The sequence below is a fragment of the Dysidea avara genome, chromosome 6 (assembly GCF_963678975.1).
Source record: "Dysidea avara chromosome 6, odDysAvar1.4, whole genome shotgun sequence".
In the NCBI taxonomy this organism is placed as follows: domain Eukaryota; kingdom Metazoa; phylum Porifera; class Demospongiae; order Dictyoceratida; family Dysideidae; genus Dysidea; species Dysidea avara.
The window spans coordinates 22,385,778-22,396,058 of NC_089277.1; the positions used below are offsets into that span (position 1 = coordinate 22,385,778).

General features: G+C 35.8%; 2 long non-coding RNA genes across 2 annotated transcripts; one reads left to right on the forward strand and one right to left on the reverse strand.

Annotated features, from left to right (window-relative positions):
- Window positions 1–1,720: 1,720 nt before the first annotated feature.
- On the forward strand, window positions 1,721–9,957 carry LOC136258573 (uncharacterized). Its single transcript, XR_010702838.1, has 5 exons — window positions 1,721–1,913; window positions 2,876–2,999; window positions 3,070–3,243; window positions 9,518–9,620; window positions 9,678–9,957. It is a non-coding gene; the product is annotated as an uncharacterized lncRNA (long non-coding RNA).
- On the reverse strand, window positions 1,790–8,657 carry LOC136258572 (uncharacterized). Its single transcript, XR_010702837.1, has 3 exons — window positions 5,674–8,657; window positions 4,869–5,609; window positions 1,790–2,203 (listed from the first exon to the last, which is right to left on the reverse strand). It is a non-coding gene; the product is annotated as an uncharacterized lncRNA (long non-coding RNA).
- Window positions 9,958–10,281: the final 324 nt, after the last annotated feature.

The window sequence follows — 10,281 nt, forward strand, 5'->3', positions numbered from 1 at the left end:
CTTACAGGTATTGGATGGTGGAACTGAGAATATTGCCTTTTTCTGTAGTCGTTGTCTTCCTGATGTTCCAAAGGCCCTAGAAATGTATCGGATGTATTCCAAACTTGATTCCGAGTTTGAAAACAAATTTCAATTAATTAATGGAGAATAAGCTTTACAAAGGGATTGGTCAACATGTTTTGAAGCAGCTAATTTGGCAGGTCTGGAAGTTACATGTAAAAAGTTACTGACAAATCTTGCCGAGGAACTTACATCAAAAATTGGTAATTTATCTCTTTCAAACAGCAACTTGCAGATGGAGATTGATAATGCTTCTGAATCTCTTACTGATTCATCTCCAATTGGACCTGCAACTATGTTCCTCATCCTAGTACCGCTATGGATATAATTGATGAGTTAACTGATCGTGAAAGAAGGAAGAGGAATATAATCGTTTATAATCTATCTGAGTCCTCTCCCAACAATAAGGCTGACAGTGATGCATTTGCAGTGTTGTGTTCTTCAGTGTACAATTCTTCGTTACTATTACTAAATCTGTGTGTTTGGGAAAGAAAAATCCTAACAAACATTGACCATTATTATTATCCTTGCAAAAGGAAGAAGATAAACTTGAGCTACTTTCTCGCTCTTTCCTTCTACATTGTAATGACTTTTACAAGAATGTATTTTAAGCTCCAGACCTAACCAAGTTTGAAAGGGAGAAGCACAAGAAATTGGTTACAGAGCTCAGTTACAGACATTCGAAAGGTGAAACCGGTCTTTTAGTTCATCGTGGATCTATTTTCACCTAAACCTCTACTAGAAATACCAATGTGTTGCTTGCCGGCAATGTTGCACCTGCGGGTGCTCAGTCATCCGCTGCCACATACCGGATATACAAATGCTAAATGGCAGGACAGCTTTAAGAATGGACTCCTATAAATTTCCCTCCACTGTTAAGTTATGGAACTCCCTCCCCCCACTGTAATTGACTCCCCTACACTTCATCAGTAATATGATTGATACTTGTGTTAAATCTCTTTGATTTCTGCACAGTAATAAATATATATTATATACTGTATAGCCTAAATATTTTGAGGGGGAATATGTTCACTGATTTTGTGGTTTTGGAGGTTTCATTTATCCTTGAAATATTTAATATTTACACTCTAAAACATTTTGCGAGTGTTTACAAATCCGCAAAAAAAAAATTTTTTTAGCCTGAACACTGCTCAACCTCGAAATATTTAGGCTATATATATACACAAGATACTCTAATACAGCAGTCACCTATAATAGGACAGTTACACATGTATATATAGCTGTGTGCTATAGCCAACAAAAACCAAACAATTACAAATTAGGGATCCAAACTGATAAGGCCACTCCAAGAAACAGGGTTAGGGTTTTAGGATAGGGCTAGGGGGTTAGAAAATTGAAGAAAAATCGTTTCCCACATGTAAATCCTCTCCCACATGGTTTCATTCATTATTGCTTTTAACCGAACATTTTATTCATTATTATTATTATGATAGTGTCAGTGATTTGTGTCAACAGCTGGACACAGGTAATAGTATTAACTCTATCACTATAACTAGATTCTCATAAGATAACTGAGAGCACAAACTACACAACAACTAGTACAAGCCTACTACAATCACTGCTAAGGATTCATCACCTTTGTAGTATGTATCATACTCACTTAAGGAGGGAGATGTGCACATTAGGTTTGTATGTAATTGGTGTGATATGAATGTTTGTTCATGATTGTTGATCATTCACTTTCAACAAACCATATAGGAGGACTCTTCCACTTCTAGACTGAACTACAGAAAGGTTTTCATCTGAAACAGTAATAAAAGTTTCGTCAGGAATTTCTATTGGTGTTGGTATTGGATTGTCAACACTTGAAGCTGTTTCTTGATTGGCTAGAGGTATCATATCTCTTCTAAGGTGTTTGGACCATGTAGGATCTGTGGGATAGTTTTTCTGTGATTACACCTTCTGCTTCAATATCAATTATCAAAACTGTCTCTCCTTTTGGCAAGGTAATTAAATCTTTTGCACGGTGTCACTGATCAAAGCTACTTCTTTCTCATGGATTTCTCCTTTTTCCTTGGTTTGTTGACATCAGGTAACTATAACTTTAACTCCTTTGGGATGGCAGGAAAAGCAGCACATAGCTGTCTCCCCATCTGTAGTTCAGCTGGGCTATAACCATTCTCTAAAGGAGTAGAATGGTAAGCAAGCATTGCTAAATATAGGATATTACTTTTGTTTAACAGACACTTTACTGTTCTGACAGCTCTTTCTGCTACATCATTGGCTTAGGGGTAGTTTGGGCTTCTTGTAACATGTGTAACCATATTGCTCAGAAAATTACTTGAACAATGATGCTGAATATTGTGGACCATTATCTGAAATCACAGTTTCAGGAATGCCATGACGAGCAAATATTGACAGGAGATATTGTACTATGTTTTGTGATGTCATGGAAGGCAACTTGGTAACCTCAATGTAACAAAAGTACTAATCATAGGCGGTGGAGATGGGGGACCCCCCCCCCACTTTTATGAGCCAATGTTTGCAATGAGATACTCTAAGGCCAGCCAAACTCGATTAATTGTTTCTCATCTCCGCCTGCATCCCTTTTTACCCCACCACCTCTAATTTCATTATTACTGTTATCAATCACGTGCACACATATTTTGATGTTAAGAAGGCTGGCTATTTTTTTTTTTATCAGCCGAACCCTCCAGGGGTATAGTGCTGATGTACTAGTACAATTACAATCAAAAATAGTTAATAATTATTACACAATTAGTTCTAATTTTTGTTTAAATAATTCTACACAGTTGGTTTCAATCATATATCATCACTCAGTTTATTCCATTAGGGTACAGTTCTTGGAAGGAAGGAGTATTTACATAAGTCAATTCTGGGTTGGTAAGGCACAAGTTTAAGATTGTGTGAAAAATGGGTCCTTGATACAGATGATCTTATTGGAAGATATCAGCAAGGTATAGTTGGTAAATTGTGCAGTATCTTATACAGTAAAACTAATCTTGCTTGTCTGCAACGTTCTTGAAGTGTTGGCCAATTTAATGATGTCAAGATGTTGGTGATACTATCTCTATGGTCTCTTCTCCACGGTTTCCCTGTCACAATACGAGCAGCTTTATGCTGGACCATCTCAAGTTGATTGATATAAGATTGGTAGTAAGGATCCCATATTGGTGAACACTGAACAGTACTCTAGAACAGGTATTACAAATTGTTTATATGCTAGTTCACATAAGTGTTTGGGGCAGTGATGAAAATTTCTTTTTAAAAAGCCAATAGTTTTGTTTGCCTTATTACAAAAATAGTCTATGTGAGGTTTCCATGAGAGTTTGTGATGTAATTTGATTCCAAGATACAAGTGTTGTTTTGTAACTGCCAGTGGGATGACATTCATTACATACGTGAACAAGCTCTTACTATGATGGTTCAAAACTTGCATTATCTTACATTTACTGATATTAAATGCCATTTGCCATATATTTTGTCTGCCCACTTTGACAATGTTGTTAAGTCTTGCTGAAGTGATTAATGGTCAACTGTACTATGGATAACTCTATAATATCAAACAATCATCTGCAAAGAGTTTAATCTGGCTACCAATACCTTCAGTTATGTCGTTAATGTAAATAAAAAGAGGGTAGGACCCAAGACTGAACCTTGAGGTACTCCTGATACGACTTCACAAGGAGAAGAAAAGGAACCATTAATGAAAACTTGTTGAGAACAATTGCTTAAAAGGACTCTAATCATTTCAAAACCTTGCCTCCAATACCATAAAATTCAATTTTAGCTAGCATTCTTTTGTGTGGGACTTTATCGAAAGCCTTGGATAAATCTAATTATTATTATTATTATTATTAATTAACACTTTATATACAGTGACCAGCACTGAAGGTCTGACATCAACATGTGCTGCAGCCTTAGGATTACCTAACCTAATTGCAAGGACTTAGACTTAATGACTTGACTTGGTGACTTGACTTATTATACCAACATCTACTTGAAGTTTGTTATTTAATGCTTTGGCAAAGTCATCAGTAACAGTAAGCAGCTGCTATTCACAAGAATGCTTTGATCTAAAACCAAACTGACATGCATGGAACTAAAATGTCATGTGTTTCCAAGTGTTTCATAATTTCATTTGTGAGTATATGTTTCATTACTTTGCATATGATTGAAGTTAGTGATGCTGGTTGGTAATTTTGTGGGCTAGTTCTTTTGCCAGATTTAAAGATCGGAGTGACATATAAATAGTGCTGATTTCCACTATGATTGTTGAAAGAGATGGGTTAACATAGGAGTAACTTCAATAGCAACATGTTTAGAACATGTCCAGAGATATATAGCATCAGGGCTAGGAGATTTGTAAGGATTCAATTCAGATAAGAGTTTGAAAACACCATTTGGACAAATATCAATATTATTTATAGATGGAAACGAGGATACTGGCATTTCAGGGATTCTTTCCAAATCTTCCCTTGTAAATACTGACTTAAACTGATTATTTTGCAGCACAGCAAACATCTCTTGCACCTCAGAAACGGTGGTAAAACATAAGTAATAGCGTGTAAAAGGCTTTAGCTAATCTTTATAGTAACAGACAGCCTGATTTAGAGCATTTTCTTTAATGAAAAATGACCTCCCGTCTGCATGGAAATCCGTGGATGAGAAACAAGTAGTCAAGTTTGCCTGCCTAATAGAACAGTCCGGATCTAGATACTCTAATAGAGCAGTCACAGTATTCAGAGAAGCAGTGTAGCAAGCCACTTAGCTACGTATGTGTAGTTATAAATAAGGAGATATAGTTGGTGGAGGGCAGCTATTACCTTTTTTTTCTTTTGGTCTTCAGCTTACAGCTGGCCTGGCCCTCTTGCTCTTTGGCCTGCTCTGCCACCCCTGGTAGTAATCTATGACTAGTAAATAGCATGTCAGTCCCTACCTTTTTCCATGATTGGTTTGGAAATGGTGATGGTGACAATGGCTCCACATGGTTCAACCTGTGTTTAGAGCAATCAATGCATTGTGAAACCTTTCCCTCAATGTCCTTCTTTACGACGCTGAATCTTTAGCTCGCTGTTGGCATTCTGTGAAGCCTTGATGATCAGAATGTAATTTTTCAATGACCTCAGGATTGAGAGAGGAAGGAATAATCAGTCGATTGCCTCTTAGGATAATGCCATTGTTAACACTCAGCTCATTTTAACAGGAATGTCGTACTTCAGCATACCATGCCACTTAGGTCTTCCTAGTCGGCCATCCATTTTGACAGTATAGTTTAAGTTTCTGAAAGCCATGTAAACACAGTTGAGAAGTATCTGATTAAAATATTTGTCTTCTTGTCATCTTTTAGTGTGGCTATGCCAATGTTCTCTTGTCTTCTGCTTTCAATGTAAGACCATAAAGGTTTATGATTACTGTCATGCTCTGGACTAACAAGCTGCTGTAAGTATCGGTTATAAGCTTTGCAACTTTCGTTCTGCGATAACTTTTTGAGATTACGATAAGTTGACCACTCTGATGGAAGTCCAGTAGATCTTGCAATTGCTCTATTGTATGCTCATTTCTTCCTGTTTGAAATACACTAAATGTGAGCATTAATCCAAGAAGCTTTAAAATTGTTTTACTACTTACCAGCACTAACTACATTTTTATCGCTTGGATCCCTGCTATACTTATTCATTTTTAGCATATAGCTAAAGCTTTATGCCAGTGGACAAAGAGTAGTGGCTCCTAAACCAAGGATAGAAAAGAATTAATCTGCTTATATTGTATGCAATTTACATCTGTTGTACTTGTAATTGCATAATTATGCTGGCTAGTAGCTATAAAAAAAGTAGCAAACAGTGTACTATATACTGAGCTATTATAATAATATTATACAACATGCAGCAATGTATATTGAAGAAGTTATATTGAACTGTATTGTATAGCAATACAATGAGTTTGAATAATAGGATTATACATGGTAACCAAGTACAGTGGTCCCTCGATTATCCGAACTCATTGGACCCTGAGGGTGTTCAGATAATCGAAAAGTTTGGATAATAGAATCCCATTCATTTATATACAGAGCCCTGTACAAATACTCTAATAGAATATACACTTTTAGACAAAATGCTTTAATAGAACGGTCACCTCCATAGTTTGGATAATCGAAATTCGGATAATCAAAGGCCAGATAATTGAGGGACCACTGTAACAAGGTAACTTACATTCAAATATTTTATCTATAAAGAAACAATCAGGTGCAATATGAGTAACTGAAAAATGAGCCAAAATGTTTCAAATTTTATGCCACAGTGGGAGCAGTACAAGTTTGGGTAGCACGATTATCTGTGGTAACCAAGCGACAAGGTAACTGCGCATGCCAGCCAAACGCATTGATTTATACAATAAAAAATACATTTAGAGCTACCTTACAGTTACTAAGTTAAGGCTATTGTGGGAGCTAAGAAATACATTTAGAGCTACCTTACAGTTACTAAGTTATGGCTATTGTGGGAGCAGTACAAATAAAATGATTACATGTGGTAATTCCAAGTAACAAGGTAACTGCCAGCCAAATGTAGCGATTTGTCAGTTAACTAAAGAAAATGCATTTACAAGTTTATGCCACAGTATTTAGAAGTAGTATGAGTTTGAGTAGCAAGATTATAATTATGTGGTAACCAAATAACAGGGCTTAACTGTTGTCTAATTGATTTCACATAGCTAGACCGCTATTTCAGCACAGTGACTAGCAACTTTTCAAATGTCTCAGTACTGTGTTAGTATTGTTCACTGATCATGAGTTTCTGTTTAACAACATGCTGCATAGCTACTTGGCAAAGGGTCTTTGTTTGTCAGTTTGTCATTGTGTCTTGTATGACCAGACCACCATTTCAATGCAGAGGCTTACGGTATATATTGATTAGAAATTATAAGTGCTTTGTGCTGAAAAGATGGGAACTCATAACCTGTTTTGTTCCTGGTTTTGCAACTTTCTATTCTGTATAATTATGGTACAAATAAGTGATTACATAATTACACATACTACTTGCAACAATTGTTCACTAATAATGCACTTCTTGTGCTTCCACTGCTTTAGTTGAAAATACCATATTTGTAATGTTTGTTTGACAATACTTTAGCCTTCTATACCCTTTGACAAATGGCAAACAGCCAAGGCATGGCTGTACAATAATAAAGAGAATGAAAGCAATGGTTTGTATGTTTGCAGCTAGGAAAAGTATCAATGTCATACTGTAACAAGTGTAGTAGACTGCGCTCAAGGTTTTATCATCTGAAAGAGTATTGTCATAGTCAAATCCACTTGTAGTAACAGCAAATGCAATAAATGTTAGGAACAAAGTAACCATTATTGTCCAAGCACTTGGATCAAATGCATATCCAATCCATTTATCTCTGTCTGTCATGCCTTCAACATCAACGTTTCTATGAGTATTTTGTGGGTCGCGATTTCTCAAATGTATTAGAGGCTGCCATATCCAATATTGATTAATGATAAAATATGTAGCGACAGACAGAAAGGGGATTAAAATTCCACAGAATATAGCAACCCATGTGAAAGGATGAATTTGGTACTGCCTTCGTGTGTTATCTGCAATCAGTCTGAGTGTAATGCATCCTATCATTGACATCTGCATCAAAACTAGAACTGTGGCAAATATAGGTGTTAGCCTCAACGGAGTGTAGTATCTATAAGTCTGCATTTGAGAAACTTTTTTCAGCAAAATGTTTTTCCGACCTCTTAGCCATATAACATAATAGACTCTCGGGACAATTGCTTCTGTAATTACAGTGAAGCCCAGTATAACACAGTCTATGTAGTTCCAAGCACTTTCCAGCCTGTAATCTTCCAGGTGGATGAATTCTACCAAGGTAACGATAAGTGAACTGTAAAGCAAAATTTCTTCAAAAATTCGGAAAAGTACTGGTATGGCTATGGTTGGACAACACTTACACATTTTATTGCACTGTTCAGTTAATCCATCATGGTTACCCCTTACGTTAGTAAGTTCATCACTACGACCAAGAAATTGATTTATTCCTTGCCTACAATCTCTTGCAAGCCGATAAGTATCTTTAAGCAGCCAACATGCACCAACTAAACCTAGCACAATTCCTATGATAAGGTAAATAGCAGCATTAGCATTCCAACCATCCTCAATAGTTTCTCTTATAAGATTAATGATAGAATAGATTGCCTGTACAACAAAAAAAATTAGAAGAGCTGTTTTGTATGTTATTCGTGAACATATATGTTCAGGCATTTCACTTGAGAGATCTTCCCAAACATTTCTTATATCCTGTCTCATTGATTTCAGTGAAATTAGCCCTTCTTTCTGAATATTTGGATTAGCATTGAAATGTTCATTACTGAAGCCACCAATTGCAGCAGTAGGGCTTTCCGGAAATCCAGCATCTGGAGCTTCAGGAATGCCCTCGATGTTCGCTTCTGATGTTTGAAATCGTATAGATGGAAAATGAGGCAAAGTTACACTGGCTCTTCCATTGTGTGTACTTACTGAGACTACACTGCGAATACTACTTCTATTTGTCATGCCTAACTCTTAATACTCTTCATATGTCTGTGATAAAAGTAATGATGGAATTGCATTATATAGTAAACTGGTGTAAACAGTTGGTATTTCTCTGAATTGTAACACATGATAATGATGAATGCCAAAGTTGTATTTGTGGTCTGCTCTTTAGAATTGAGTTTTAGGCTTACATAAATCAACAGTATAATATGGACACGTGCATGTATGTTTATAGTGCATAGTGTGTAGGTATTAGCAAGTATAATCACACATGCAGTTGTATGTAAATACCTCACTTAGTGCTAGCCTCCTAGGTTCAATTGAAACTATGTTATAATGCATACAGTCAAATATGATGGCTACTATAAGACAAATGTTGACAGAATATTATCAATGTACTAGCTACACGTACAGTGAAAGTATCCCCACAAATGCATACATGTACGTGTGCCATTACAAATTTGTGTTTGAACATGTTGTTTATCACAAAATCATAAATACACAGGCTATAGGGTGTGTCAGTTATATACATGTTGTTTACCACAGAGAGGGACTAGAAAATACCACAATGTCTACCAACATGGTTGATATTGGTTCCAGTAGTGTGTGTTGTTTTAACCTTTTGCATTAGAAAGCATGTGATTATCACATGTCATCACAGTGTATGGATGTTGCTTGTACACATCTACAGGATTGCCATAATTATCATCACTAAAATTAATAAGACATTTACTGTTATAGTAGCTTGTTCCTGTTGATGGTACTAAAACAACAATTTTATGTCATTATTTCCCTACACTGGTTGAATTTAACAAAGAACACATAGTGGTAGAAAAAGATATAAAATGTAGTATAAATTGCCTTCACAATTCAACTTTATCTTTACATGCTGATAGCTTTTAATATTACCATTTATTTTTTGTCATCCCTAGCTATAATTATTCTAAAGCACTTTTGATGACAATCATGAAAAGAGTATTGATGACATGTAAAATGAGACACAGGGAGACAAGCTACACATCACTACTTAATATAGTAAGAAACAAACTGTATAATGTTTTTTTTTTTTAATGCAAATGTGCTTTTCCTTAGACTTTTTTTTGTAAAATACTAGCTGCAAATTTTTTTTTGTTGTTGCAGAGAAGTTGAAGCCTCATTTCAATCACCTCTGTTAAGTTTTTTTGGCTCACCTACATGTGTGTGTTAGTTTTGAAGAACAGGTATTAACAAACAATACTAGAAACATACATATTGTGTAACTAGAAACAACTGCATGCATTCCTGTTAGCTCCTTTGTTCTGTCTGCAGAGTTGCTTATGATAAGATTGTTTACAATGCATGATGTTTTCATAGGTTAATAACTCAATTCTGTTGGTTGTGATGTAACCTTGTTATGTATAGTCAAGAATGCTGGGGAACATATTCTCCAAGGGGAAGTACCTTATGTAATGTGTTGTTCACATTAGGTTGCTATACACATGAAGTCACAAGGTTGATGTACCCACCAAGCAAAAAATAAAATAAATATACCACAACATGTACCTACTATACAGTACATATCACAAGTAGCAGTACTATTGTCAACACTGTGAACACACACACACACACACACATATACCCTCTGAGGTACGTAGTATACAATCACTGGACTGAGCTTTTTAATTTTTTCATTCCACCAAATATTGGTCAAATAATG